Source organism: Rhea pennata, chromosome 1, assembly GCF_028389875.1.
Source record: "Rhea pennata isolate bPtePen1 chromosome 1, bPtePen1.pri, whole genome shotgun sequence".
NCBI classification, from domain to species: Eukaryota; Metazoa; Chordata; class Aves; order Rheiformes; family Rheidae; genus Rhea; species Rhea pennata.
This window is the reverse complement of record NC_084663.1, coordinates 108,509,868-108,534,223: the sequence shown is the minus strand read 5'-3', so window position 1 is coordinate 108,534,223 and position 24,356 is coordinate 108,509,868. Positions and strand designations below refer to the sequence as shown.

The 24,356-nt window shown below is 36.1% G+C and overlaps 1 protein-coding gene across 1 annotated transcript in view; it reads left to right on the top strand.

The window, feature by feature from the left end:
* Positions 1-24,356, top strand: part of ROBO2 (roundabout guidance receptor 2) — a 410,894-nt gene that overhangs the window by 1,898 nt on the left and 384,640 nt on the right. The window lies entirely within an intron of this gene.

Sequence of the window (24,356 nt, the reverse complement as noted above, 5' to 3'; positions counted from 1 at the left end):
GAGACCACCCAGCGTGCGTGCTCTGCTTCTAATAGAGTTAGCAGAGACATCATTTCATTCACATTTGAAACAAGCACATCATGCATAAGATGCAACATTGTTTTATATTATGCCTACTTAGTTTTATGGGTTTAAAAAAACCCTCTAAGTTTGATCATTCAAAATCTCAGCTTCAGTGTGTCTTCATGTAAATGTGTGTTTTAATAATTTTAAAAATGCTGTTCTCTTTCTTCCTGGACTTCAGTTTTCCACAGAGTTCTTTGTTTCGCAGTAGCTTCACTAAATGTATGTTTGACTTATGCGGGGCTTCAACACAAACCTGAATCATTTAGTTTACACATCAGGAGAGATATTGGTTCAGTTTCTTTAGAAAAAAATAACCCTCTCCACCACTTAATTACTGCAAGTCTGGAGACTTTTATAGCTAATGTTACGTAATCTAGGGGTTTCAGTTTTCTCATAGATTACAGAAAATGCCCTTCCTGAAATATATAAATGGTGACATAAGCTAAGTAAGAGAGTCTTGTTCACTGCCTCTTGCTTCTCATAACTGAGCTTCAGAACTATTAAAAAAAAAAAGAAAAAAAAAAAAGAAAACAGTTAAAACAGTTTTCTTCTGGCACTTAAATAAACCACCAGTATACATTTATCCAATCCACAAAAGCATCAAAGAATGTTAATTAGATTGGGCAAACATTTAGAAATCAAGAAGAGGAAGGCAAAATTAAGAAGGGTAAACATGTCTCTAGATAAATTTATTGGAGTATTTCTGGATTTGCACATGTGGTTTTTAAGCTGCCTGTTGAGAAAATCTGTGAGAGGTGTAACAATTCTGAAATCTCTATTTGCTTGCAGTCTTGTTGATCAAGACATCTCCTGTCTGTTCAGAGGCTAGTGCAAGATACGCCTTGAGTAATCAAATTAAACTGATTATTTTGAAATACAAAGGTGCTCTGTATTTTGTCAGTTTTCACTGATCCCTACTTCAGTGTCTGATATGAGGCTCTTGTTACAGCATACCCAGTTTCTAGAGTTAGTTTTAACCACTGCAGCTGGTGGCAGGTCATGCATGAACTGTATGTGAGATAATAGAAGACTGTAAAAATAATAAAACCAGGTTTCGTTGTCAGAGGTATTTTAAGGCAGGATCATGGAACATGAAACTTGAGATCTGAAATGATAACCAAAGTTTTTGCTACAGCAACATGCACCTGACACCAGATCATTTTACTGTTTTCATAGCTTTGAAGTTTAACTGACTGAATTTCCAATTAAACTGCAAGTCTATAGCAGGCATTCTTGCTCCACTTAAATTAAATAGTGCTTTGTCTTCCCTTGAGCCATACCGTGGTTATGATTACAGGAAAGTCTTCACCAAAGAAAAATAGTCAATAAATAAACAGTGTTAATATTTATTTTGTTTTAGAGATTCTGCTAGTTTTAGGCTCACTGATCTTAGAGACACATAGTATATGATAGTATATAGTGCTGGATGTGTATAGAAGGAATTATTTGGAACATCTCACTGACTTTTTCTTGGAGGATAAAAGCAAAGCTGCTCAATTCTTGGTTTTAAGAGTCACTTTTTCTTCCCCTCATTTAACTTTTGGATATAAAATTAGGTTTTCAAGTGACTCTTAGAGAATACCTATTATTTTAAGGCTTTTAACTGTTCATTCTAATGTCAGCATTTCTGGGCTGAAGAGGATGGGAAGGTCTATAAGAGTCCGTTTGCACACTAGAGAGATCACTTGTTGCCGACAGCCTGTTGTCAGCACTGGGTCCTCATTCACCTGTTCTCAGCTGTTGCTGAAAACAGTTGAGTGTCCAACGTGTCTTGGACACCACAGCCCTGTGCAAGGTAACTGTGACAGTCGCGTGCTATCAGGTCTTATTTCTACTATCTGTAGTGGTGTTGAAAACTGCTCTTTCCATGCTAAGCTATGCTGTTTTCATCACCCCCAAAAGGAGGGGTTGTTCTTTGCTGACAACAGGGTTTTAGATTATTATCTGACTGTAGGTGGCCTGAAATTGTGCCATTAGAGAGAAACTGCTGCTTTTTACAGGCTTAAAATGCTCGAGTCTGCTGTTCTAGTGAAAGAATCAGTAATTGTTTTATTTGCTTATTAAAATGTCTGTCTCTGATAATGTGCATTTGCAAGTTTTGAATGATTTATGAACAAATATTTATTGGTTTTATGTATCTGCTGTTAAGAATGGTTATGCTTATACATTAGATGGTAGTCATTGCCTGCTAATTGTGTTTCATTCTTCTGATTTTTATTTCATTCTTTTCTGTCCAAAGGCACCTGCCAGAGAAGCACACTCACTGAAAATATTTAAGTGTTCAGATTTATTTGTAAACATAAAAGAAAGAAGTGAAATCAGCAGGGGCATGCAGTGATTCAGAGCATTAAGAATAGCCCATCTTGAAGGCAATCGTTTTGCCCCTTGGTTGATGAGTGATTTTTTGCAAGTGGCTGAACTCCCAAAACATTTGCTGATCTAATAGCAGTTAACACCTTGCCCAAGCATGATGAATTCAGGTGTCAATCCACCCAGCGTATTTAAGTATGTTTTTTAAATCCATGACTATTTGAGAGCATGTGAGCAGTCAAAGGGGCATATGGTTATGTTTGTGCTGAATTATGTCCTTAGATAAATTGCTCAAAGTCACTGAAACTGAGGAACTGTGATTTGGAAAATTACTTAAACAACATCCTTCCTTAAACAAACAACATTTTTATTTTTATTAATAGGAGTCTTCACAAAAGGAAGAAATAGTTCTAATGTTAGCATTAAATCCATTCTTCCACTGTGTGTGTGTGTTTATGTGTGAAATTCTGATACAGTATTTTTGTTTTATGGTTAAGCTATTAGAGACAAATGTTTTATTCCTAAAACACCTAAAAATAATTAAAATTGTTGCATATTTTAAACTTTTTTAATGAAAGCAAACAAGGGTTGGAATTACAAACATCATTGTGCTCAAATTTTCTTGGGAGGTTTGTAAAAAAGGGAAATAAGTTTGAAGTGGCTTGCACTTTTAAGAAACTGCTTGTATACATTAAACAAAAAGAATTAAAATAAAAGCACATTTCTTTACAATCTAAGAGTTGACACGATTGAACCTATGTTGTGGAGTTTTCCAGGGGGAATATTAGGAGACACATTTGCAATAGCTACCCTAGATAGGATTTCGGTTTCAAGTGCTGGGGCGCCACATGTAAGCAACAGAAAGAGCATGTGGGGTCCTCGCGCTGACTCAGGCTGCCTCTGATCTAACCCGAGTCAGCAGCAGCCCCCAGAGATAGCAACTGTAGCCGCAGGTGTTAAATATGTGACAGCAGCTTGATCTATCGACCACTGTAAGAGGGGGCTTTGGCCTAAATGAAAATTCATGAAAAATTGATGAAGTCCCCAGATTATTTTTTCCCCCTTTTCAGTGCTGTGCCAATGCAGCGAGAAGAGATTAAATGAGGTGTTGAACGCTTTAGTGGCAAGGAGGTTGTGGTTCAAAGGTCAGGGGTCCAAGGAGGGGAGAAAAGACTAATTTTCTTCCTTGCTTTCCTCTAAAAGAAAACATAAGGCTTTCAGATTAGCTGGGATTTCCTTCATTTTAATATCAGAATAAAGATCAAACATATTCACAAACAGGATTCTTCCCTGCCTGTGTTGGCAAAGGGTGAGAGCATGTTGGTTGGTGCTAATAGAAACCAATGGAAGACTGATCCATAATTCAGTTGGAGAACCAGAAATAGATTGAAGTTTGTGACGGCAATATAAATTTGGGCCTCCGTCTTTCTGAGTCTGTGCATGAACTGTAGTCATTTGGAGAAAGAAAAGGTCCTGCATTATTTATGTGTCACAGATTGCTTGAGTAGCAGGCTTTGGAACACTCTCCAAACATAACAATCCTGTTTACGTTACAGCCAAAACTAAATTAAGTTCTATCTGTAACAAGAGAGGTTATAGCCATACACTGAATTTAGTGCAAAAATTACATGTGTATTCCATAGCAAGCATATACCTGATCTTAAACATAGGGGAAAATAGTATTACAACATATCTGGTTTATTTGTAAAATTAAGTGAATAAAGCTTGAGTGCATAAAATATGCACTACCCAGTCATCTCTGTCCCATAATACCAATGACAATGTGCTGAAGCATCTGCAAAGGCTACAATACATTCATAATAATGCAGTTAATCCAGTTCCTTTTGAATTTAGTTGTTTAGGATAAAGACCACCTGCAAAATAGTATGAAAAACAAGTAAACATATGTGATTATAAGGTGGGTGGAAGATTTTCATCTAGTTTCGACTCAACAAATATTAAAAATACAAAAAAACTATAAGGAATTTTGTAATTGCAATTTCAGAGTCTGATTTGCTTTGATCTGTGTTACCGGAGAATGCATCTTGTTCATCTCCTTGCCCCCATTTGGTCCTCATCATTCTCAATGTAGTGTCTAAAGCTTCCTATCTGATCTGGCAATCTCTGCTCTCACTCAACAGATGCCATTGATCGTAGGAATTGAAGAGCTGGAGACTATGGTTCTTTACAGAATACTGTGGATGATCTGTAGCAGGATATTAGACAGTCATGTTTTTCCATACTTCCCTTTTTTTTCTAAGAATAAATATATGGGGCTATTATCACAGCATGTTTAATGAATAAAGAAATCCATTTCGAGAGAAAAATAAATAAAATTCTATCATTCTATCATATTAGATAATCAGGCAAAAGGCAGATTTCTTAAGATAGGGGGATACTTTAAATCTTCTCTTCTGTGTACTTCTGAAGCTTTCAGTAACAAATTTCTGTTGATTAGTATGAAACCCTCAGGAATACTGTCGTAAGAAATCATTAAATAATGTAACATTGCTGTACAGGATATACATAATTTTATTCTCATGGTCACTATTTGAAATTAGAAAGGTTCATAAATAGCAATGAATGAAGCCATATCAGATAACACAAGACCTGGCTATTGTTTCATCTCAAAGTCTCCTTTTGAGTAAAAAAGTAGTTTTCTAATTATTTGATTTATTAGCTTAGTTTACTAGTTAAGTATGTATTTCTGCTACTTCCGATTTCGTCTGGGGTTAAAAGCAGAAATACTTGAGAGGGTCCGATTTTGTGCTGGTAGCCAGGGTTTTTCTCCTGTTGTTAACATATTTCTCACACTGTTAAAAGATTGTGCTTCAACCTTAACTTGTAAAGCGAACAAAACCAGTGCTTCTCTTGATCATCCAATAGGATGGAGGTGACTGCATCGTTACATCTTCATTTCTTTTAATTTGAGTTCCACTTAGACATTCAGATCTAAATGTTAGGCCTAATATGTTAATGAGTCCTCATATTTAAGAGCTATTACACTGGTGGCTGAAAGCATGTTCAATAGCTTTCAATCTGCCCAATATCAAGCTGTGCAATGCCTCTGATTTCTCCAGACCTTGCTCTTGTTCTCTATTTCTTTTTATTGCTCTTTTCATGCTCTAGTCTTCTTATAATAGACTTTTTTTAGACTTTTTTTCTTTTTTTTTCTTTTTTCTTTTTTTTTTTTTTTTTTTTTTTTTTTTTTATGTGGGGGTAGCTCTGTACAGCACCGTGAGCTCTATATAGATGCTCAGATTGGCACAAAACAAGCAGAGTCCTGGAAGTGTGTTCACTGAGGCGGCAAAGCACCTAAGCTCAGCTGTGTATGTACGCCAGGAAGGGTACATCAGCCTGGGGAAAAGTTTCCTTAGCAATTGAAAATTGCTTCCAGTACATGAATTAACTCCTTCAGAACTGTTTAGAAAGTCTTTGCGGTGTACTTTCCTGTACTTTATAGATGTATGCTCTAGTATCATCCCTAGCTTTCTATTTCTGGAGTAGGAATTGACAGCTTCCCACATCCAGAAATGTTTAAAGAAGCTTTGTGTAGGATCTCTAATTTATTCCTTGAATTGTTCTGTCCAGGACCTATTTTTTTTTTCTATCAGCAAGGAGAGCCTTTGACATTATGTTTTTAGAACCCATTTGCAGTGCTGTTGACCTGATTCGGTTTCTAATAATTTCTTGCACACTTTCTCATTTGATTTTTATAGGCTTCCTTCATTCCTTGTCTTTGATTTTTATCAAAATCTGCTGTTTACATATCTTCTGAATTCTCTACCTGATGAAAGGTTGAAAGCTAAGAGAACTGTTGATGAGTTTACAGAAACCTTGAAAAAGATCAGCTATCAGCTGATGTTCTATTAGTGTTCATGTCTCATGCAGTCATTTTTGTTTGACCTTTTTCTGATTCTAGTTAATCTAGGAAATACAGGAGAGCACGATAATGTTACAGTTTTTTTATACTTCTGTTCTCTTTGCTCAGAAACCTATATGCACTATTTGAATATTAATTGAAATATTGGCTGTTGTTGGAATATGCCTCAGACTTTGTGGTGTCAAATCAAATTAAAAAAAAAAAATCATTTGAAGCAACGCTCCTGACCATTCATTTGCAAGCACTGCATGATGTAAATACTAACAGAGTTTATTGCTATGCTGATTAACAGAAATCATTAGGGTGAGTTGTGGTGGATGTTATATATTAATAGCTTTTAATTCTGATATTAAATTTATTTGTTTAAGGAAATAAGATTTTTTTTCCTCCCTCTCTTTTTTCAAGGATGGTATTTGGTGTCCTCTTCCTGCCTGCCCTGGTCTTAGAGGAATAAAATTTAATCGTGGCTTTTGATGATGCTTCGAATGCTCACAGAAGAGTTTTATTTTGAATAGGTTTCAAATGTTTGTTGTCACTTTTGTGGGGAATGAAGTGGTGATTTTGGTGTATTTCCCTTTGCTTAAATTTTTTCAAGAGGAAATGATGTGAATTTATGAATGTTCTGGGAATTGGTCATCACGTTAGAGGAGGGAGGTGCACCCAGTCACTGGTGTCACAGAAACCTATTTCCCATTGTACAAAGGAGTGCAGAGGAACAAAGACCTAGGAGTCCTGAATTGCTGAGTAACCTATATTCTCCATAGCTGTATTTTACTGTTCCTTTTAGAAATGTTTCAACTCACGTTTTGAAAACCATTTTGATTACTCTCCACTTGAATCCCTGAGCGTGCGCCAAGTCTGTTGGAAGCTGTCTTAGAACTTAGGTCTTCTGATGATGAGAAAAACAGTTCTAAAATTTCCAATATAAACATAAATGTGATTGGTTTATGCTTGTTCTTGTGTTATGATTTTCCTTTTTTATGTTTCCACTTCATCTAGTGCCTCCTACGCTAGTCTTCAGTGTTAACCAGTTCTTCCTGTATAATGTGAATATCTTGTTGGGTCCTGCTGGGCTTGTTGCCTAATCTTGTAAACGAAAGTAGAGAAGGTAGCTTTGGCATTCAGAACTAGCAATCTTAACGCACCCATGTCTTGCTAGAGGATTTTGCTTCTGCCATTTGGACTTGAACTTACCTCTTGCCCACCCTTCCTCCAGGGTGAAAATAAATGTGAAAGAAATACGTTTCTGTCCCTCTGTAAACAGCATGTAAGCCCTGCCTCTCTGAAAGCTTGAGCCACACATATGTTACTCCTAGGGGAAATCCTTTCACTGACTCTTGTTCTGCTTCTGTTATTATCTTAAAACACCAATTCATACATGAGAAGCTCAGAGGAAATATATTCTCAATTGAAGTGATTTAGGTGAGATATGATCTTCTAAAAGAACTTGATTGACTAATCCTTTGAATTACTTCACGATAATGTACACAAAAGTTCCCTGTCTGCTACACGCATGCACGCAAACACACAAGTGCAGTTTAGAGGTAGCTGTGGATGAGAAAAAACAAAAGAATTCATTGCAGCTCTCTAACTTGAACTTTTGGGATTAATTACCATTATACTTAGCATACTTGGTGACTGACATTATTATACACCCCTAAAGCTGACAGATTATAATTTTATATTTGAGGCAGAGACAAATATTAAATGAAACTTTAGGTGTGGATAGACTGTAAAAATTCTTGCCTTGTCCATAGGAGTCCTGTTAAAGTAGCTATGTAAAAATTTCTTAGTTTTTATTTTATATGAAAGAAAGAAATTAGTGATGTTTTGAAGGCAGCTTTCAGGGTTTTTTCTCCCCAGAGTAGATATGAATTCTTTTCAGGCTTAACATGCACAAATAGTGCAGTATCAATATGAAGTTTGTTTATAAAGCTGCCTCATTTATGTGTATTTCTTTTATATTTCAATCATTACAGTCAGCAACTAGTAATCATGTCTTCTTCCTCAGAACAATCTCCTTTCTGGATTTATCAAATTATGTTCCCTCTTTGGGTTGTTGGGGGTGTAGACCAAGACGCAGCATGCCCCTGGTTCTGGATATTGGGAAATGTAGTTTGAACCCCATAGGTGCTCACAGATACGTAAGTTAGATCCCCCACTTGTTTAAAGAGCATCCATTAATTTCTCATCCTATCATTTCACTGTTGCAAGAATGTAAATGCCTGGTTTGAACCTTTAAGTTCCACTCCTACAAGTGCATGCCTGAAAGCCAGTCATGCCAGTACCAAACATCATTGGTCTCTTCTTGAGAAACTGAGGCATGCATTTCAGGTCATGTATTACGTTTACTGCAGAACTAAGAAAAAACATATTTCTCAAGTGATATCTCAATTACAGCGGTATTCTTCCTTTTCTTTGCCTCCCTCTGCCTACTCTAAAACAGGTGGTTTATTCATGCTTTTTTCAGATTGTTTTCCAATTTGAGTAGCATCTAATTATCAGGATATTAGTTTCTATGTAGTTTTGGACTTTTTAAAATAGATCTGACATTTATTATGTTCTACAGTAACTTATCAATCATATCAAGATCATATCAATCTTATTGGATAACATGGAAATGTTAATCTGTTCTTTTTTTCAGAGAGTGCTTACTATAAACAGCCTTCTCAGGAAGGGGGCCGTAGGGAAAAGTAATCATGAAAATCCAAACAAAGAGGGTTCCTTTGTCACTCAAAAAAATTGGCACCTTAAAAAAAAAAAAAAGAGGGGGGGAGGGAAGGGGAAAGTGGGGGGTCAGTTTGATCTGTACGCTAGAATTGCTTCTCTTTCCCACCAATGGCACTAGTCTGAATGAAATCTCCACTAAAGCCCATGATGTTGTATTTTGTCACCATATTGGAAATGCAGAGTTTGGAATAGAATCATAGAGATGTTTTTCATTTTTTTAATTGGGTTTTCTTAGCAGATAACTTGCTTGGATTGTAAAGACTTTTTGTTTTCACTTGCTAGAATAAAATCTTGTCTTTGATGCTTCTGTATGTAACCCACTTCCTAATTTTGCCATTCATCCAAATAATTTGACGACTCATCGTAAATACACTGTGCACATGTGCAGATCTAGGTTTATATGTAATATTTCTCATTGTACACCTGCATATTGAACAAATTAGAACTTGGTTTCTGTCTTATCAAACGCATTCAGTTGTTTTTATTCCACTGCTGCAGATGTGCATAAAAATAGAATTTATTAATAACCATTTTCACCTCTCTCGCAAATGACTTAGCCTTTGCAGAATGATTCGTAACTTCAACTCTGTATCTATATATCAGCTGCATGAAAGGAACAGTTTTGTATGTGCATGTCATAAAGTTCCTGACAGTGATACACAGAACTGGTGCACAAACAGGGTATAGTCTGGAGTATATTTATGAATAATACACTTATTTGCTAATATTATGGGAATATGTATCCTCAGATTGTAATGAAATATTGACAATATTATTTAGAGGCTATATAGTGTACAATTATTTTATAAATTGCTAATTATCATTGGAACTTATTAAAGTTCTGAAGTAATGGGCGGTGCAGAGTTTCCTGTGTCATCTGTCACTGCCTGTGTTTCCAAGAAGCTTCTTTGTTAGGAACACAGTGTGCACAATCTAATTGCAGTACAAAATGTACATATTTCTATCCCCTCTCACTGCATACTGAAGCCAGTCTGTGACATTATGTACTCTTTTTACTCCCTTACCATTAGTCTAGTACATACATGGATAGGGACAGAAGAAATAATAAATTGATTTATTTTCCCCGGATTCTGACTCACAAAACTAATGGAACATCCTGACACCACTTTTTTTTTTTTTTTTTTTTTTTTTTAATTTCAGTGCTCTTCGCTTCAGCCTCTGTGCTTCAGCTGTGATATCTGTCAGACAAGTATAAAATATTTTACTAAGTAGACTAAAAGCATCTCAAGGAACATAAGGGGCAATATAAGGATCTGTACTTGTTTTCATATGTAGCTTCAACTGCAGGGAACGTCTGTACACTTCTGCCAGCCATTTTTCCATCACCTATCCCAAAGTCCTCAGTTGAGGTGACCTCTGAAGTGACTAGTACAGTGAGTGATGTAGTTAATGAGATCCAGCGACACCATGACCCTGACCCCCTTGTGGCCCTGGTTTTTCTCATCCATCTTCCTAGCCCTGCAGGCTGTGATATGCTATATGGAAACAGGATTAAACAAGTGTGAATAAACAAGTTCAAAGCTTTCTGTCGTGGCTGCCAACACAGAACAGCAGGAAAGTGAGACATTAATAACTCAATGCTGGGGAAACATGTCTTTTTGCCATAGGAGCACCTGGGGAAAGTACCACTACCTACATGGTCAGTGTTTTTTCCATACCAGGAAAAGTTTGTTTAAGACTTTTGTGAAGGCTGCAAGATTTGGTCTCCTCTTCTTGGTGATGAAGTTGGTGGTTCAGTCAGACCAGAGAGAGTAATACATCATTTAAGACCTCATCCAGAAAGGTGTTTAAAAGCCCATTATGAAAGCAGCGCTCCTTCTTTGTATCATGTGTTATTTGGGCTTTGATCCATCAGAATGAGTTGGAATTGGAAAAAAACAATTTGAGATGTAAGACAGTCCTTAAGAGAATACAAGAGGAATTTGGTACTTCTTCATATCATAAAACAAGACTTGTTCCTCTTAATATTTCAACTTGAATCTATTCCTATAGGTGAGACACTTAGATAAGGTACACTTTTCTTATGACAGTGGTTAGGCTGTCTTCTGGTTAGGTCTGTCTTCTTTTTGTCAGGATGCTTTCTCTTTACCCTCTGGTGCTTTCTGATCAGTTGACTAGTTGGTGATTAAATACATTCATTTAGTTCAATGGGTCAGAGCTGTTGTGGTGGATAGAAAATTACTGATGGATTATCAGTTTCATCACCTCTGACATCTGGCCTTAGCATAGTTCATCATCTGAGAATTCATAACGCATTTGCCTGAGCAATAACACGCTCAGCTACCTGTGTGATCATGGATCTCTGTACTGGGAACATTGTGTTCAGGATTGATAGGACAGATGTCACAGGAATTAGAAGGACATCATCTTTTGTGGTGATAAAAACACCCATTAGTACTGACTACTAAAGAGTGCACTAGGGTCAGTACAAAGCCTAGGTGAATTACAGCTTTGCAACTTACTGTATTTGTCTTTTCCTGTAGTGTTTCAAGAAACAGAAGTCCCCACAGCATTCTCCCACTGTATTTTTAACTGGGGGCAGAGGATATTAAGCTAAAAACTAGTTTGAACTTTTACATACTGTATGTATTCAACAACCGAATATAGAACAGTTCGTTTATCACTTAACCAGTATTGTTCTTAATTTCTAAAACTCATTCATTTTTTCCACAGAGAATAATTTTGCTAAAATATGAGGGGATGGCTGGACATATAAATTCTTGCACTCTAAGCTGTGATTTTACTATACTTCCTATTTGTGTTATGCACAAAAATTTACTTTTTTTTTTTTTTCAGCTAGATAGATAGGCTTTTTACCTGCTGTGTAGGAAGCAATAAGAGAGAAGGAAAGTGAGGAGAGAAGGAATCGGAAGAAACTAAATGAAAAAGAAAAGACAAAGACTTATTTAGAAGTATCTCTTTGGTCTTTGGTTTTTTTGAAGTTAAGACCACTTGGTAAGATTTTTTTTCTTCCTTTTCCCTAGTTTTATTGAAGTACCTTATGGTTTGCTTTGCATTTCAGAGAGAAAATAACGTAAAGTTGGTATTTTCTGATGGCATATTCTTTATTTCCAGTAAACACTCAAGATAAGACAACATTAGAGGTCCTGAATAAGGTTATTAATGCATAAAGGGCTATTGACCTCTCCTATTGTTGGAGTAACTGAACATAAATGTATGGAGCTATACTGCAGGAGAACAGGTGTGGAATATCTGCAAAATGCTTCTTGTTCATTATGTATCATAGTTCACTGGAGAGACACTTAGTTGCAATGTAGTTGCACTTGAACTTAAGGATGTTGTTGCTGTCATATAACTCTTGAGTTTACTGGTTTTCACCAATAATGTATACATCTCAAACATTAAGTGATGCTTAAATGACATTTTGTAGATTATGAATAGTTATCTGTTCTTTTAAGGCATATTTTGTAGTCTGGGTAATGACAGGATGAGAGGTATAGTTTTTCAGAATGTGTTGTGATGTGTAATGGTCATCCATCGAGGAATTACACATCAACTTTGGCTAAAGTTACTGCTGCTGAAATGGAACGCAGCAACAGAGCAGGTATTTAACAGCTGCACAAAGGGGTGTAATACGAGTATGCTCCTCTACTGTTAATGTCTCAAATATATCATTATCTTTCGTATTTGAAAATGATATAGCCAACATTCCATAAGGATCCCTGGTGGCTTGCAGAGAAATTTCATTAAAACAGCAAGAAGCTTATATCAAACCTTAGGCCCAGGTATTTATAGATTGAGTCCTTGGTGCTCATATTTTAAAGCCTTTATTTTCACAAAGATATATATACCTACAAAGCACCAGAAAGTGAAATTCGGGGCCTAGTTCTTCCAGTAGGTGCTTGATTTAAAGCAAATGAAAATGTCCAAGTGAGTTCAATCTAATTTCAGTAGGAACTTTAAATAAAATAAATAAAATGTAATTTATAAATAATAGAAATAAGACCAAGGTTTAACCCTCTCCCCAATATCAAATATACAAAATGTACTATAAAAGATATGTAAATGAAATAATGGAAGTGAATAGTTCAGCAAGAAGTCAAATATCAGTTCCAAATAGCTGTATATTCAGGAGAATTAAGCAAAGTTACAGAAACAATAATAAATGCTCAAAGAATTGACTTACAAATTTCACAAAGGCATTTCTAATAGTATTTCTATTTTGCGAGCTGTGAAGCAAATTTACCTAATACTTTCCTGGGATGTTGACCTCAAAGATATGGTTATGATGTATAAGGTGAAGTAAAATCTAATAATAGTCAAGAAATCTCAAGTTTGCTTATTGTCATTGTTCTTTGTCTTGGCCCGAAGTGGTCCAGACTCCTCAATTGGAGTGAGGTCTCACTGTGAGAGGCTTTGAGCAAATAAAATTTTTAAGCCATGATGTGTTCAACTTTATAAACTGAAATGATGAGAGGGTGTTTTTAGAGAATTACTACTTCCACCATTTAAAGAATAATAAAGCTTCTGTATATTGACATTACACCATCTATTAAGGAATGTCTTTATAGAAGAAAAATTGCTTGGTTTAATTCTGTACTGGGGCTAATAATCATTTTTAGGGTGATAGAAGATACAGCCTTTTAATTACTACTTTTCCCCCCTCCCCTGAGATCTGCAGTTTCTTTTCCTTTCTGCTCTTTTAGTCTTTCAGATATCTAATCCCTCCTCCTCATCATCATCTTTTAAATCATCAACAACCTTAGGATCCACTTAATGTAGCAGTTCCATAGAGACATCTTTTATTTCTGAATAGTTTACAAGTATGACATTTGAAACCTTTAATGTCATGTGCAGCCAAAGGGGAAAAATGCTTCAGGAGGATGTAAAATGATTGATATTTCCAGAGGATTAACCTGTGGTTTTATTGCTAGGACTAAAATAAAAGTCACACCCAACCAAACCTTATAGACAGTATCAGTTAATGAATGAATGCTGTTCAAGCTTTTAAGTTTTTTGGTGGGCTCAAAACCCTGTCACAGTTGAAAGCTGAGTTAAAGCTGTGTTGAAACAGGATACAGAAACAAAGTTTCATGTTTTCTTCAGTTTGATGATGCCCATTGGATAATATATTTGCTAGTATATATCCTGATTTTCTCCTTTTCACTAATAATCCATCCTGGTTTTGAATTAGAGTGGATGAGCTAGTACTGTGGCATTGGTTCTTTCTTCTACTGCACAATTCCTGTGTATTATTATCCCTGTTTCACACATTTTTAACTAATACTTCCTTATCTCAAAAGAATTCGAAAGGCTAAGTATATTGGCAATGTGAAGTGTTCAGATAATGGAAGTACCATAGGTAGTTAAGACAGGTTCCGTTTCTGTTGATATAAAAGCATCATTTGATATGATCAGTGTTTAACCACATGTATAGCTTGGTACATAGGTTGCTCTTTGAGCTCAGAGAGACTTCTTACATGAATATGGCTGCTTATTTCCTGACCTATCTGCAAAAGTACATTTTTTTTCAACTGCTGCCTTAATTTTCTTTTGATAAGCACCTTGAATTTATTTAGAAGGGAAAAATAGCAGGAAAGTATTAATGTAGAGGGGGATTATCCGAAGGTGTTGAAGAAAATATGCAGTAACTTGAAATGATTTTTAACCCAACTTTGACATTTGACTTACCTTGGAGTGGATATCTTTTAAGACCTCTCAGTATTATCAGCTTCATTAATTCTTGTGACTTTTTTTTGCTTCTTTTTATTGACACATAAGCTGCGTTATTTTAGAAAATGAATTCTAGTTCTTTGTCACAATTCCCTGTTACAAAAATGGAGTAAGGTTAAACTACACATACACTTATAATATGACAATAGTTCTGCTCTTTCACTGGGAAGGCATGCAAGAATTATCAAGTTAGACCCTAGAATTTGCATCAATTGTTGTGATGTCAAAGCTGCCATATTAATATTCTCAATTTTCCATTTCAGTGGTTAAGTATAATGCAGATCAATCTAATGAGGTTTAGGTACACTATGTACTTCTTGCCTTTACAGCTGCATGATTTTGAGTTATAAAAATAAGCTTTTTAAAACATATAGTCATAACTGATTAAAAACCTGTTGTTTTAAATAAAAGGGGAAGGAAGGAATTTAGTAAGTTTTGTCTGGTTTTCTGGAAACAAAACAAACTGTCTTGTACTGGGAAACAGTTTTTGAAACTTTAAATTTGTAGACTTTGTTTTGACAGAGTTTTTATTTGGCCTTAGGTGGGCCTCAGCATGAAAACTATTTTTACAAAAGAGAACCATCTTTAACATTTATTGGGGTAAATGACACTCACTGCTCTAGTATCTAGATCTATCATTGTATTTTCCCAACTAAATGCTGAGAGGAAGAATAAGAAAGCTTCCTAAGAATTGAATGCAGTGATTTAGATTGTTAGATTCAGACTTGCAAAATGAAAGCCTTATCAAATTTATACCAGGAGTCTTAAAAATGTGTTCTGTCATAGCCTAACTCAAAGCTTTGCTCTGCTTTGTATACTGCATTTTGGTGATATTGCAAGTATTGAAGTATTAAAACAATTTTGTCTTGTATTCTGTCATCCTGACAGTGCAAGAGTGATGAAATAATGTCACAAACTATATCTCATGGATTAAAAATTGAATGTAGATGGCTTATATTTCCTTCTTTCTAACTCTCCTCCCACCTTACTGGCCCTAAGGCTAATACAAGCCTTCTATTCGTGCAGTGTAGCTAAATACAGGCACTTTTGTGGTGGTCACCAGCCAGCAGCCAGAGGAAATTGTGTATTCAGAAATGCTGATGTTTTGTTATTAAATCTGAAGAGAAATCAGCAACAAAAAGTCAACTACGTCTCTTGAATGTTAACTCTGAGCATTCTGATGAAGAATAAGCTCCTCAGTCTTTATAATTGACTAGTTTTGAAGAAACTTAACCACTTGCTTTCCTTATGAGTCCCTGTGGAGATGCTTTTAAAAGGAAGAAACTGTAGATTTAAGATGCTACATGGGTATTGATTTTAGGTCTATTACGGGGTTCTAGCATAAAAGATAAGCACAATATGGAACAGTATCTGTAACACAACCTTCATAAGTATTTTTGCTGCTGCACAGTGTTATTATGGAATCAGATAAGGTTGGTTTATTTTAATCTATTTATAATTTTTGAGGAATCTTTCCTAAACTTATTTCAGTGAAAGAGACAGATGTGTAAAGATAGAGAAGTTATTTTGGCTCCCTGTGGCATGGATATTTGAAAATTAATGTAGAGTGGTTTGTGACATCTCTTTCCATAGCATCTTTAAAAGGGATTAGCCTAAGAATCATGGACAATTTTTAACAAATTTATTTTTTGGGTGGAGGTTCAGCTAAAGAAAAGTTAAAGTGCATGGAAGCGGGGGGGAGGGTGACTTATGCTTTTGACTGTATACTTCTGGCTGTTCCTGACTTTTGGTTAACATGTGTGTTTGAAGGGCACTCATGGCTCCTGTCATGCCAATTATTAATCTGGTCATAAAAATACCAAGTCCTGACTTGTTTGCTGGGTTGCTTAAATGTTGGGGGGGGGGGGTCAAATTTTAGCTCACGTGTATTTTAGCCTAGATTAACAGAAGCTAAAGTAGGGCAGAATCATTAATTAGGTAACAATGTAACTACGTTTTTAATTCAGTTACAACAGCAGGTACATTTGCCTGTGTGATGTGCTTATTCCTGAGGATAAAATGAAGTATTTAGTGTATGGCTGTGGGGCCTCTGTGTGTGTGTGTGTGTACGTATATATTTAAATATATACATATGTAAGTGTATATGTGTGTGTGTCTATATATATATATATATATATATATAAAATATATACACATTACATCTAAGTGTGTATATAATGTGGTTTTTTTCCCCCCTGTTTACAGATTTTCATATCATACTCAAACATCGTACTCTGGGATAAGAACAAGAAGTAGCATTAGCAATGTTCTGCATTATGCAGAAGTGAGATGCAGCTAGCTTGTGAAGTGACCAATACTGGCAGGTACAGACCTTGGGTCTGCTATAAAGCCACCTCTTTTAGACCAGCAGGAGTATTAGTTTCCCTTTCCTGACTTCTTCCTGTATCTGGAGAAGGGAGAAAGGGTACCTTGATGGTGTGATCATTTCATGTGTCAAAGAGCAAAGGAGAGTGGTGGAGTTTGAACAGCAGTTGTATTAACTGTCTCACAGCTTTGATTCATTCTGTCAAATATTCAGCATAGCAGTCTGGGCCAGCAGGCAGCTCATGGAAGTTTCATTTGTGTGAAGGCATCTTGGAACAGATTTTGGAAGAGTAAAGATCTTACAGGAAATTGGTTGGTCACTGTGTAGTGATAATCATAACATAATTACACAAAGAAATAATACCAGTAGTAGAAATCAGTTAATTTCTACAATATTTCATTTAGCATAATTTCTCTCGCTTTTTGAGCAAAATTTATAAAATAAATTATAAAATAAAATAAATTGTAGAACGTATTTATAAGTCAAATGAAGAAAGAAAATATTTGTATGTCCTGCTTGCTAGAAAACTGTAGTTTCCTCTATTTAGACTTTTTGTCTTGTGTATATGAGCTGAAGAAGGACTACAAGTTCTCCTTGAAGTACAAACAGTAGTATACTATCTGTTGTTTATATTTCTGCTTGCATTTACATACACAAAGCCAGTGAATGCTGGTAAGTTATTAACAGATCACATTAGAGAATCCAGTGCATGTTAACATCTGTTGGGATCTGTTACTCAGATTTTCTTATCTTCCTAACCATAGTGTCTGCTGTTTGGAATTAGTGCGGTTCAGTAAACAAAATACATAGTGCTTATACAGTACTGAAGTAAGAGATTTCTGAATTTGCAGGAAGTTAATGTCATTTTCTTTTCTCCTACTTCTTGAAACAAGAAACATATGTTGAGTAAAGCCACGGTGGTTGTGAACATTGAATATTACTTGATACTTGTCCCCTGTGCAAATACCTGATTCTTGGCATGGATTTCAACAGCTTTGAAGCAAAACAAAAAAAGATGAAAACCTTTGAAAACTTACCCAGTGGCAACTTCCACTTCTATGGAGCCTTATCAGGGCACCTTCAGAATGACTGTCCACCATACAAAGTGGTAATATGACCTGTGTGTGTCGTGAGGAAACTTGGTCACATTTAGCCAGACAGTTGAGTGGCATAGCATCACTCCACTTCCTCACACAAGCAAAGCGTTGGCTTAAATTTTGGCTGAAATCCCTTAAGGAAAGGAATTCTGGACACCACTGTTAAGTTCAGCAAGGCTTCCTATTGTGAATGCAGCTTCCAGCTGTTGTACACATTTGACCCCCAAACGACAAAATAAATGAAAGCTCTTCTTCAAAGTAATGCAATCAGTTCAAAAATATTGTGCTAATAAAGTTAGAGATTCTAATTGAAAGATTTATGGCAATCCATTTAGTTGTTACTAGGTTATTTGTGACAGACAGATGCAGAGTAACCTGATTAGAGTCAGCATTGCGATGACTTGTAACTGCAGAGGGGAATAAAGCTTCAAACGATTGTCATAGCCTATTCTCTGAGATGCATTGGGAAGCTGATTTAAAAGAAAATATATGACCATTAAATGTAAGCTTGCAGCTGCCTCATATAGGTTGGGCTAAACAAAGTGCTAAAATGACTGGCAGGTCTTTCTCTACCTATGTTTCAATTCATAATTCAATTTTGAGGATATATTTAGAAGACACTCTATTACAAGTACCCTTTGTGGCTTATATATAATGAATTGTTCCAATCATGCTATGTTAGGAAAAATATATTCAGTCAATAAAAGAATAATGCTCTATAACAGGGTTTCTGTAGGATTTGATGAACACAAACTTCTTGAAAAGAAACCTACATGAATATACTTTAAAAATGATGTGTTACTTTTATTCACAAGTGTTTATATGACTTTTAATTGGAGGCGCCTAGCTTTAATGGAAATAAATGATAGTTTGATGAATACTAGAAATAGAAGGAAGCTAGTAGTTGCCTGGTACAGGTTCCTAGGTTTAATACCTAAAAAAAGAACATTGTTTTCATATTTTGTATTTGAGGTATCATGTATTCTTTTGATTCCCTTCAAACTCTTCTCAAGTGAGAATTAATCAGTTATGTGTTTTATTTATTTATTGATCTATTTATCATAAGATTAATATGGAAAAAGGATACAGCTTTGTATCATCAAGAATACAATGTATCAAGACTTTTAATAACATCTTAGTAATGTATGTTGTAAAGCACTTCCTAGTCCTAACTTCTGTGTACCAGGAGTTTATTTGGCACAATAAAGCAATAAAATGATCAAACTTAGTGGCAAGTGTTGGTCTTATCCCTTCTGATTAATACAGGCCTTTTGCTGTAATGTGTCAATTTGTATTAAATTAAAATTTATCGTCAAAGCAGATGCAGTAGTTATGGCTGCCAAAGGGGACTGTTTTGACAGAACTACTCTTCTATTGAGAGTTAAATGATTCTTTCAGCTATAACCTTTAAAACGATATGCTTTGCTTACTAGAGTTTATTTATTTATTTTTTATTTTTTTACTATGCTAGAGGAAGAAAGGAATACTACTTTCCCTGAGTGTCTGAAAACACGGGGGGGAATTGTAAAGCTGATCAATGAATGGATTAATAAATTCTGCACTGATGTAGAGTTCGAAGATTTCTCCAGCAATTTGCAATACCGACTAATTTCCTGTTAGCCTTGACTAATAAGTGAATTAAAGTAGAGGGTAATACTAAACAGGAACAGTAACACATTGTAAAGTATATTTATGTTAACAAAATTCTGCAAAAAGGTGAATACATTCTTGAGTGCAGGACAGAAATACTTACTAGATTTAGAGTAATTATAGTTGTCTTAAGATTATCTACTTCTTTCTGTCACAAGACTATACTTTCCATGGTTTATCAGGTTACCAGATTTTAATCATTTGATTTGTGGTGGAGTCTATGTTTGACTCTGCCTTCAGTTTGACTTCTTGGGAGTGTGAGGATGGGGAAAGGAAAGAGAGGAAACAGGGCAGAAACTTCACTCCCTTCTAAAATCTGCTTTTTTCTGAGCAAAGATCCTCTGCGTACCTTCTGCTAATGCCCTTCCCAAGCTCTATTAGAATCACATTTTGAAAGAGTACTAAATCTAGGTATTTACCACTGGGAAACCTATATATTAAACTTGCATTTCTCTTTACCATCAGAACACACCCAAGGTTTTTTTTTTTTTTTTTTTTTGTAGGTGTAGATCAGCAGTTTGAGATTTAAGCAGCAAGATAACCTGAAGATTTCATCAGTACTATGTGTGTTCAAGCCCTGGGTGAACAGGATATTTCTTACAATTGCAACTTCTGTAACTTTTTTTTTTAATGGTGTTCACTTGAAGCTGTTCAGGGGTTTGGATTGTTTGAACAATTCCCAAAGTGATAGGTTAGTGTGCACTAAGCAGCCGAGGTGGTCAAAGGTGCATGATAAATTTAATTCATCATATGGATATTGCTACTGCTTCTCTCTCTGTGGTTTCTAGGGGAGTAACACAAGGACACTTTGGGAACTGGCAGAACTTCTATTTTGAATCTAAGAAAGCATCCTTATTTTTAAACATGCTTTTAATCACAAGGAGCTTTAATCTCAATGATTTTTTCTATCAGGACAGTTTTGTTTGTAAAAATACTAGATTTAAGTTACTACTATCTATGAATACTAATGTTAGCCTTAAAAACTACTATTGATACAGAAGCAAAAAATAGACATAGAGCTAGGCATGTTTTTATAGTTCATTTTTACCCAACTTGAATATGACTCTGGCACAAAGTAGAGACCTGCAAGTAGACTGTGTTAAGGACTGAGGTAATGAAAATTGATACTTTCCACACTGTGGAAATTTATGTGAGATTTTTCTTAATGTGAGAATATGGAATAAATATCTAAACAGAATTCTGAGATACAGAATAAATACCTAAACTCTTTAAAATCAATATTGTTCGATCTTAGTATGTAAAGAAGACTTACCTTAAGGACCTGATGTAACAGTTTTAAGATCAGTGAACCAGATCCTTAGCTGGTGTGGATGGACTCCATATAATTTTGTCGATATGCATCTCTGATGACCTGGCTTAGTTTTACTAACAGAAGATGTGGTGCAGCTTCATCCAATCTGTAGCAGTCCAGGTGAACTTGAAAGGTGCTGCATGAAACTTCCATTAATTCCAATGATTACCACTTCACGAGATCAAAACAAGCATCTTTTCTGTGTATATCTTTTTGTTTAAAAACAAACGAAGAAGCAACCCCAGCTTCCCTATTAAGATTGATTAAATCAAATTCTGAATCTACTGTTCAGAAGCCAATGGCCTCTTCAAAATGCAGGATGGCCATGTGCTGTTTTAATTGGAAAAAGAAACCATGTTTTGCCAGTGCGCATCGTATATCTGTTCTTCCATCTCTGTTCCGACCAGCTCAGTGTCCTAAAAATGTTAACTTCTGTGATTTTATTTTCTTGTTTCCTAATGTCTTCAGTAGCATTTGTGGAACCTCATGTTTGACTTAGTGGCGTCAATTACTGTATGGAAAACTTCCCTTAAAATAAAGAAGTCCAAAAATAAAGAGGTCCATTTTAATTGGCAGTTGCAGTATGTCCTTGTCAATCTGCCGAGTGTCTGAGGTACTGCTGCTCTGAAGGAGGATCTTCAGGAGAGGCCTGAGCGTCTTTCTCAGGCGTGCACCACTGCTGCGCTGTTTCCCGTAAGACTCCAAAACGCTGCGATGGGCGCTCTGTGTGTGTCCAACTCTTGACTATCGGTCAACAGTTCTGAAACGTTTTCAGCACCCTCTTTGCTGTCGCCCTCCCGGATTGAAGCATGACTTGCTTACCCACGCTCTCTGGAGGTGGTCATTTCTTAGCAACTCTGAGCAGGAGACCAAGCGAAAAGATAGCGCAGGAGCTCGTTGCTAATTCCTCTCCCACTGTAATCAAATCAGTACAGCTCTCCAGCCAGGGCTTATAACCCTTAATAAGTCACTCTATTCGATTAAGAGGAATTGATTTTCTTCCACTGTGGATCATAGTGATTATGACAAATATGGTATCTGCTGCTCACTTCCCTCTCTTCCCTGCTCGTGTCCATTTGTTTGCAGGGTCGGCAGGTAAACGAGCCGGCGAGATGATGCCGTGTCATTAACTGCGGTCGGTGTCAGCGGTCTGACAGCTGTGGGATTGACTGCTTCCATAGATCAGCGCGGGAGTGAGGCGCGAGGGTCTCGCGCAGCAATTACGCGCTTCTGACATCTATACTGACAGCCTTAAATGCGGGAAACGGTGGGACAGTAGTTTGTAATTGCAACTAAGGGAGCAACTTGCAATTGGTGGTGCTGCGGTGGCAGCCGACGGGCCATAGTTTAGAGGTTAGCCAACATTAAAGGAGGTGGGAGCAGGGGAAGGGAGAGCTGTCAAGCTGCGGTGTTTTAGAAGCAAAGCGATGTTGACCTTATCTTCCGTCAGAGGTTACCAATGGAAACATTTCTTGACAAGGTTACCTGTTTGTTTACTTCTTCTAAGCTTATTGGCAGTAGAAAATGTAATTGAGTGGATAGGGGCGTAGTAGGGTAAATGTCAGTGCAATTTCAGATAATTTTAAAAAGGACCCTCTTTTGAAAGATTTATACAGATATATGTGTTTGTGTATTTATATATGTTTAATCTTAAAGTTAACACGAGGGCAGTCAAACAGCAAAGCAAAACATATCTGGGAACTTCTCTTTCTCTATCGTGATAGTAGCTGCCTGTATCTGGGCATTGTTTCTTTTCGAGGCCTTCAAGCTGTGAACTAGGTACAGGTCCAATTTGGAAAGAAGTGAGCCAGTCACATGGTTCAACTCTTTCATTTTTTTTCCCATCCGTTGAAACAAACTAAATGAACTAAAAATGAAGTAAACCCACAGATTCTTCTTTTTTTCACAAACATTGCCTAACGTGTTTGTAAGTAGCTACTTCGGAAGCATTACTTTCAAAAATGTTTAATTACCATCTTGCTGGGCAAAGGAAAGTGAGTGACCATTACAGTGTTGAATGATATAACCTGAGTAAATGAAGGCAAAGTATTCAAAATCAAAATGATCATGTTGTTTGACATCCTGCGTAACCCAAATTACAATTTCTGTAGTGAGATCAAATCACTTGTGGCTGGAAAGCAGCATGCGCTTGTTTTAGGGTCTGATTATATTGCCTGTTATCGTGAATAAATATTGAAATATTTATTCAATATTTCAAATTCCATCCAAATAGAATTCAAAAGACTTCGAGGAAGGGAAATTATCACATTCCTTTTAAACTTTTTTAATATTGAGATGACTCAAAGGTAAAACTACTTCTTCATGACTTTTAGTTTTGTCCTGTTCTAATCTGGTTTCAGTTCACATTTCTTTTTAAATTTATGCAAACTGGATATCCTACAGAGGAAAATTTTGTAGCCCACACCATGTGGTATTTCTGAGATGTAATATGTCTCTTGGATACCACAACTGCTTCATGCCGTTGACATTTACTTTCTCTAAATAGCTATGTGGGATAGTGGTTAAGGTAGGAATCAAAATTCCAGATGTTATCTTACACTGTGTAAGTACTGCTTTCAAACATTGATTTGTGCTGATGGCTTTGGACTGCCTGACCCAGAACCTACAGAGATTAAAATTTTTCAGAGATACAGAGATTAAAATTATTTTTCAAAACTCCAGTTCATAACAAATAAGTAAATAAAATCTAGTTGCCCTCATTCCAGTGTCTATGTTCCATTTCACTAGCCTTATTTACAACTTGAATTTTCCAAGACTACTCTTCACGCCATGATATACTGGCATCCTGTTGGGGGAATTTAACAGCATTCAACTTGCATAAATATTTACATATGGAGGTCTTCTCTTTGATAAATTTAGCACCTTGAACTTTTAAAGTGTCTAATTCTAAATTCTGATTTCCAAGATTCAAAACATTATATCCCTTTTCTGAATTCTGTCACTTTTTCAGTGCACTTTAAGAAGCATGGACACTAATAGCGGGCAAAATATTGCATGAATAATCTAATTGTTGCCAGATGTACACTGGATCAGGATTGCTATTCTCTTGCAACGAGAGAGCAAGTTAGTCATTTTTAGCTGCAGTGTTAAATCAGGAGCTTATGTGTTCACTTGGTTATTTCACGTGGCTTCTTATTTCTGAGTCACCACTTTCATCAAGGATATAATCTTCTGCACTGTAATTTTTTTTTTTTTAAAGAAACATGGTATTACCATAGATGTTGAATTGTGCCCAGTTTACCAAGC